The sequence below is a fragment of the Pithys albifrons genome, chromosome 5, assembly GCF_047495875.1.
Source record: "Pithys albifrons albifrons isolate INPA30051 chromosome 5, PitAlb_v1, whole genome shotgun sequence".
In the NCBI taxonomy this organism is placed as follows: domain Eukaryota; kingdom Metazoa; phylum Chordata; class Aves; order Passeriformes; family Thamnophilidae; genus Pithys; species Pithys albifrons.
In genome coordinates this window covers 62000537-62008685 of record NC_092462.1, presented here as the reverse complement: position 1 = coordinate 62008685, position 8149 = coordinate 62000537, and the positions used below count along the sequence as shown (strand labels likewise).

Below are 8149 nucleotides of genomic sequence, written 5' to 3'. Positions count from 1 at the left end.
GTGAATTTTTGGTTACTCTTGGAGTCAGGATATGCTTTCTTGTGTTCAGATGTCCTATAGCTATATTTCCAGTGCTAAATTGAGCTTGAACAGACTGTACACCATGAAATGCCTGCTTCACTTTCCCACAAATTGGCAGTTCTTTTAAGTTCACTCAAATGCCCAAGAAAAACCTCAGCTTTCTGTCACACCAGTGCAGAAAACCTGTAGGCCTGGGCTCTGTCTGGGACTGTCCCTTCTTAGAGCAGGGTCAGAAGCAGAGTCTGCACCAGGACGTCTGGGAGCTGATACTGAGAGTGTTCATATTTTCCTGGCATAACTTCCATCTGCCATGAATATAGCCACTTTGCAGCAGAGGGTTCCTTCCTTCCACCTGTGAACACATATGGACAGCACCTTTAAAGCCCTTGCATTAAAACAAGGCCTTCTACTCAGAGCTGCTAATAGTTCAGGCTATAATATGATAAGTCAAACAAATGATTTTTGAAAGCTTTCCTGTATAATGTGCCCTAGAGAAGTGCATTAGCTGCATAAATATATTGTTGATTTGTTTTCCCATTAGCAGTGAGTGATTTCTCTGAAAGTGACCTACAGTGTTGCTTTCTGGGAATAAAGTGATATTGATAAAGAGAATGGAATGCAAAGGAAATATTTTTGTCTTTAGAGAAAACTTGTACACAAAACCAGGGTGCACTGGTTTCCCTGGTTTTATATCCTTTAGAGTGGCATGTCTTCCTTTATCTCCAGGTCAAAGGAGTCATAGTATACATTTTAATAGAGGTACAGTTTTCTTTTTCTCAGTAACTACACTCAGGCTATGCCTTTAAAAAAGACAAATTCATCTTGTGTCTGTCTGCTCTGTGACATATCATGTAATTTGATGTATATTTATTTATATCCCTCCATTGGAAGGAGTGGCAGTTCTCACCAAAAGAAAACAAGGCATTCATTTTCATTTGTTTGAGGATCCAAGATGTATCTGAGCAAACAGTTTGTCTCCACTGTTTGCTTCGAGATTGAGAACAGGAAATATAGAATTGATATGGAGAATATGACAGAGCATGTGGCACTGGAGATAATATTTTAGACTCTAGTTTTTCTCATGGTAGACAGTGTCTGAAGTTTTCATGCATTTATGCTTTTCTGGTATGTAAAGAAGCAAGTATATACATGCAGTGTAAATTGATATTCAGCAGATTAGTTAGCATGCAGATCTTTGCAAGATAATCAAGAGAGTGCTTAGGAAGTATTGCAATAATAAATTTCTTAGAGCAGATGTTCTTTAGCAGATTTTATCTGTGTCATTTCAATGATAAATCCTTCTGACTTCTTAACCTTTAACTACAGTTGCACACTAATATTTGATTGTGAGAAATAAAAGAAACTGAAAAGCATTTTATAAATAGAGTGTAATTTATCTGGAGGTCACTGAGTCTTTAACAATGAAAAAAAAAGCCCTAAAATTTACCATTAGGAGGAAAAAAAGGTGAGAAATTGTGAAAAACTGTTAGTAAAATGATTGCACCATACACTTAGAATTATCAAAGTTCTTGCTAAAAATTCCATAAAGTATTAAGCCAAAGATCTAAATCTAACCCTCCTAAGATATCGTGCCCCCTGTACACTCTTTATTGAGTTATAGTTTTAGCTGCACAGATGGATTCAATGTGAGATTTTTCTCACATAATTTTAACTTTCTAAAATTAAGGTATACATACCAAAATAGTCATTAAGGCTGTCTTCTTAATTAGTAGAGAAAGCCTAAACTAAAGGGAAAATATATGCACTTTAGAGAGCTGTCTTAGCATGGCATTAGTCATATCTGGAGTTGCTTAAGTATCAGATTTGTTGTGGCTTAGTGGTGGCACAACCACAGGGTCAGTTTTGGCATTAATCCTAGCTGCAGACTTTGTCCACAGGAAGAAAACTTGTATCATTTTCTTGGATTCTAAGCTGTGGTGAGTTTAAATCCCTTTTTGCCCATGGATGCCCTTGGTGAATAAAGTTAGACCTACTTTGATCTTTGAAGTCCTGAGAATTGCTTACCTAGATGCTATTGGGAATGTAAGCATTATTGTCCTTGTGTCTTTGCCAAGTGTAATTTGTAACAATATTTATTCCCTTCCTCTCACCTTAAATTGAATCTCAGTAGATTAACTATTGAGAGTTACCTATAGGCTGTTATTACATTTTTACTAGAAAATGAAGCAATCTCTGGGAATATTTTTAGCATTCATGCCAAGTGGCATGATCTGGTCATGGACTTAAGGTTAAACTATTTCCCTCTTAAACAGAGTGGCAAACTGCCTGTTGGAAAAAGTCCTTGGCTTGTGCTACCCAATCTTTGCTGAGAATTGCTTGAGAGACTGTAGTTGACCCTGGTCAAAACCGTGCTGGAGATGCTTCAAATTGCATGGAAAATGGCAGTTTTCATGTCAGGGTCATTCGCTGGAGTTGTGCATTATTCCCAGACGACTACTCAGCCCCACAGAGCTGCTTTCTCATTGCACCCTGATGGGATGGGGGAGAGAATCAGAAGAGTAAAAGTAAGAAAACTCACGGGTGAGATAAAGACAGTTTAACAGGGAAAGCACAAGCTGTGCACACAAGCAAAGCAAAGCAAGGAATTAATTCACCAATTCCCAGGAGCAGGCAGGTGTTCAGCCATCTTCAGGAGAGCAGGGCCCCATCACACCTAACAGTGACTTGGGAAGACAAACACCATCACTCTGAGCATTTGCCCCTTCCTTCTTTTTCCTCCAGATTATACACTGAGCATGATGCCATATGGTATGGGAAATCCCTTTGGTCAGTTGGGGCCAGCTGTCACTGCTGTGTCTCCTCCCAGCTCTTTGTGCACCCCCAGCCTCCTCACAGGTGGGATAAGATGAAGGCCAGAAAAGGTAAGCACTGCCCAGCAATAACTGAAATGCAGTCAGAACTTGTTTGCCATCAAAACCAAAAACAAACCCTCCCAACAGCCTGAACTGCTTCAAACAAACAGCACTAGTTTATTGGTTCATAAGTATCAGATGCAGTGCTTTGAAAACTGTTTTGAGCAGTCCCAAATGCCATGGTGTCAGCTGAGCAAAGATTAAATGAGTAATGGGAAAATTCCAACTGCTTGTGTTTGTGGGGAAGAATCTCTTGAGCACCAAAACCAGAAGACAATATAAGTATATTTTGTCTGTAATATGTTAAAGAACAATTTAACACAAACCTAAATTTCTCTTGTTCTGAGAGAATGAGGTGACTCCCTGATAGTAAAGCTCCTGCAACGGAGGAAGCAGCCAACACATTAGGATGTCAACGAGTACTTATCTGAGGAATTAATACATTTTTCTAAGGTTTAATGCTTATTTTCAGTCTTGTGAATAACACAAGAAATATGCCTTCTGTTGGCTGTGCAGGAGAGCTGAAATAAAGAGCAGATTGTGCATCAAGATACAATCCAAGTTAGGATGAGTAGGGGAAGGGTTGGGTTGTACCTATTGCTGAATAGTGCTTTAGCAGGCTATTCTTCCAGAAGTGCTGCTGCTGTCACCTTGGTGTGACCTTTGCTTCTGGCTTGGTACTTCCAATAGTAGATTAGGGCATCAGAAGTCCAGGAAGAGACTTTCTTCTATGTCATGACCATGCTGAATTATAGTTATTTGGCTACTTCTTTATCTAGCACCTTTCACATCACAGTTTTTATAGGTAGAAATTATACAAACTCATTTATGAAATTTTAGAACCTGGAGAGAATTTTTTTTTGCTGCTATAAGGTAATTCAAATTTCATGCATTAATTTTGACTGGTTTTATTGTCTGTGGTTCACTGTAGTTTGCATTCTCAATATAAGTGCATCCCTCTTCAAATAAACATTTTGTTGGTCAAATTTGAAATAGAAGAAGGGACATGACAGAAAATATTGATAAACTGAAAATGAGGTTGTAGGATAAAAATTTCTTTGGCCTCAGGTTAGTTTTAAGATGACTTGTATATGGGTTTGTAGTAGGATTCTGTACTGAGATTGGAGTTCAAGGATTTAATTGTGTTCTGATGGGTTTTCTTGAATAGTTTTCTACATTTTTGTGGTGTTTGTTTGTTTGATTTGTCAGTTTCGTGGCTTGGTTTGGTTTTAAACTTTACTTGCACATTCAGTTTTATTGCATGGCTTGCCCAAGTTTCATAGCTGTGCCAGTACTGGAGGATAGAATTGAGGTCTTGGATTAACTTTAGAGACAGAGAGTCTGAGGTAGGGTGGGGTAGAAGCCATGTTCTGTTTTGTAGAGAAAGTGGAAATTTCTCTCTGAATTACTTCCCCTGTTAAAGTTCTTCAGTTGAGTGAGATTCATGGGTGTCATAAACTGAAGTATGCTGCACTCAGCATGCCTTCTCTGTAGTCTATGGGGCTATTCAGTATGAATAAAGGCAAGTGACTGATTTTGTGTAACTCATAAGCAATTATAGCAGTGAAAGCAAGAGTGGGACTGTAAATAATCAAAGTAAATGAGAAGGCAGAATGCTCTAGAGCTTTTCTCACCTAACAACACAGAAGTGAAGGGCAATGGTAAAGCAGTTTGCACTACTTGTGGAAACTTATTAACTTATTCACTGAGAAGCAAAAGCTAGTGAAAGGGCACCTTCCACATCAGTATTTGAAGCAGGTTGTAATAGCATTTTTAATGAGGATGGCAACTAGGCAGAAAGAAGACTTCATCTTTCTTGAGAAATCATCAAGCAGAATTGCACGGCTCATCACATAGTGCAGAGGCAGTTCTTCAGGTATGAGGTGAGTTTGCTTGGCTCCTTGCAGAGATGCAGACACTGGAGCCAGGCACAGCTTTGTCACTATGCTGCATGTCAGAGTCTCCTTTTAACAAGCTGATCTTAGCAGGAGACAATGTTGATCAATCTAAAGCAGGACTGCTATTTTGGGCAGCACTTAAACCCTACCCTGGGTCATATAGTTGTGTTGTAGTTCAGCCTGCCAGCCATGATGTGGGCCTGCCAATGTCTTTTCATGTGATCTGAGAGCACTTTGGTATCCTGTTTAAGCTCTGACCTGATTGTAAAATATGGATAGTATAATTTACCCACGGTGTAGTTAATCATTCATGTTGTTAAAATACTGCTGAAATATTGTTAATTGTTAATTGGCAGTATATATAGCAACAGTACAATAAAATCATCTCAAGATAAATACCAGTTCCTGTTCTAGCAGTGGTTGCAAACTTTACTATTACGAATCTGTGTTTGAAAATGTTTGTTTGCATTCCTGTGTGACTTGGACTTGAGCAAGGGTCCGGGTCTGATTCAGAAGCTTGCTATTGCCACATGCACGAACAAGAAAGGATATGAGAAGAAAGGGAAAGTGGGATATTGTAAGTTATGAAGATAACTACCAACATCACATCAAATGGGTAGCTCAGAGGTTCCAAGCTATAGTGTACAGTCATGATTGGACTTTGAATCAGTTATGGATATGTCAAAATTCCCCAACAGTTTTGCTTGTAGTGTATTTTCAATAAGATTTGATATTACAGCCTCACAGTGACCTATGAGAAACTTACTATGGTCTATGAAGAACTCTGACATATAGTAACAGTCTGTTAGGGAACTGGCCCCATATTTGAAATTCCTGGCCTTCTGCAGCCATGCCTTCAAAGGATGGACTGGAATGTATTGGAATGAGTGAGAATTATCAGACTGAGTCTTATGAAATTAAGGTAAGGAAAAAGAAATTTTCAGTCCATTGTTGTCTCCTTCCCACCTGATTTAATTATGGGTGTTTTACTTATGTAATCAAATATCCAATTCTTAAATATTTTGTTAAGACTAGATACTCAACTCCAGTAATACCTTTTGAAGAAAAGCTCAGCTGGCTAATTAAATGCACAGTTAAGAAGTGACCAGGGAATCTTTTGGATTTGCAAAGTGTTTGTTCCAAAATAATCAAACAAAGAATAGGACAAAGTAATGAGCTTGAATTGTATGAGAATTTGTTTTCTGCAGTTCTATGTTTTGCTTGTAAATTGACTAAAACAATTCCAGGCAAAAGGCATGCAGTTTTATATACTTATAAATAAATATGTATTTACTTTATATATGTATATGTTTTATGAAACAATGTAGGGACTGCTTATGCCAGTCTATATCTCTGCTTGGAGAGCTGTGTGGGACAATGAAGCCAAAACAGGCCAGCGTGTGTACAGAGATGGCCTGTGAAAATCATCTTATGAGAAAGAATTAACAGAGATTGCCTGGTTGTACAGTAAAATTAAGGGTGAAAGGGACATATCTAAATATTTCAGGATTAAGAGAGGACATAAATGCAGGAAGGAAGTTTAATTGCTTAAGTGCAAATTTTGACATTAAAACTAATAGGTCTGAATGGTCATGAATGACTATTAGGTCTGTAAGTAGAAAGTTTGTGGCCATCAGATAAAGAAAAGACTGGAGTAATAGGGGCCAAAAATGCCTAATTATTTTGAAGATGGGAAATTATGAGAAAGATTATAAAGTATGGGTACTTTGGAATTGAAGAAATGGACTGGAAGTATGAGCACATCACTTGTGATGACTGTTCCTGTATGTTAGTTGGTTAGTCCATTTCACCTTCTTTAAGAAGTTCAGCAGGACACAGAAAAACAGCTAGAATATCTGGGGCCATTCAACAGACCACCTGAGTTTATGTCTTTAAAGCAACTGTTTTAAATGGTGTAACTTTGTGATACTGTCCTAATTCACGCCAGATGAAAATGTGGCTGTGGACATCAATCACACTGGATTAATGAAAATAAATTATTCTATTTGGAAACTGACCTGTAAAACCCCCAGCACAAGTAACTCTCTGGCAGTAAAGTATACTCTTATATAATGCAGCTGACTCTGAGATAGGATGGCATAAATAGACCAGAAATTATTCAAATAAGAGAAAGTAATGGTTGATGCATAAACTTTGTACCAAGAATAAAACCACTTTTCCTCTTCATTTTTACTTCAAAATAAAACTCAACTACTAGGAAATTAGTACATATTTCCCAACGTTATACTTGACTTTCATTCATTTCTCGTTAACCTTCTTAAAACATGGTTTTCCTTTTAGATAGTAGTTTGTGTGCTTGCATTTACTGCAAAAAGTGGGAGAAACAGAAACTTTTCAACTTGCTTGTCTAGTGGATAAATACATTGAATTCAGATGTTTTGTTTTGTTTTAAAGGTTTTGCACAAAATTTCTAACATTTTTTAAAAGTGAAATAATCAGCATATCTATAAAATAACATTTCTTCTTTTTAGGTGCTTTGTGATAAAACACCTGCTAGTACTCAGTTACCACACCACAACTTGCTCATTCCTGTTCTATTCCTTCACATTCCCTCCCCACCACTAACCCCGCCCCGGTCAATTATATGCAACAATCAAGTATCTTAACAAACAAGGTGGCTGCTTTAGGGTATATGAATGAATTAAAACCTCTGTGGCCTCACCTTCACTTCTGTAATTACTTCAAACTTTTCACTGGTAGTTCATACATATCCCAGAAGAGATTTGTCCAACTTGCCTTTCCTGTAAATTGCCAGATCTAGTGCGAATCAGGATTCACGGACATTTGTTATTTCCCGTACATCTTAAGCAAACACAATGCTATATTGCTAACTTTCCAGCTTGCACTGAGTCAGATTAGCTGACATGTTTTCACTAGATTTCCTTGTGGTTTTCTTGCATCATGAAAAAAATTGCTCAGTGAAATAATCTAGTGATCTATCTGTGTATGGATATCCATGCACTAATTAATTTCTGATTTAATTTTACTGACGTGGTCAGACTCATGCTATGGATGAATTTGGCTTGTTCAGTGTAGCCTGTCACTATTTTTAATATTAATTTTAATGGAGTTGCCCTGATATCTTACTTTTCATTCTTGCCTTATAACTTTGCTCTGAAAGAATAAAATATAGCATTACAGGGATAAAAAGCTGAAATGTGCATGTATATCCAGCCTATGCAGAAAATATAGATATTTCACTGTGGTTGGATAGGAAAAATTTTATAATACATTAGTAACTGCAGGATTTCATTCTTTAATTTTGCTTGTGGCTTTTTGCATGAAATCATACAAAAAAAAATCTGTACTCCAGGAAAAACTTAGGTCTACAGATAT

The 8149-nt window shown here is 37.5% G+C and overlaps 1 long non-coding RNA gene across 1 annotated transcript in view; it reads left to right on the top strand.

The window, feature by feature from the left end:
• The first annotated feature begins 4647 nt into the window (after positions 1-4647).
• The window catches only part of LOC139671926 (uncharacterized), a 43525-nt gene continuing 40023 nt past the window's right edge, over positions 4648-8149 (top strand). Inside the window, exon 1 of the long non-coding RNA XR_011697821.1 lies at positions 4648-4777. This is a non-coding gene — a long non-coding RNA (uncharacterized lncRNA). The remainder of the gene's footprint in view (positions 4778-8149) is intronic.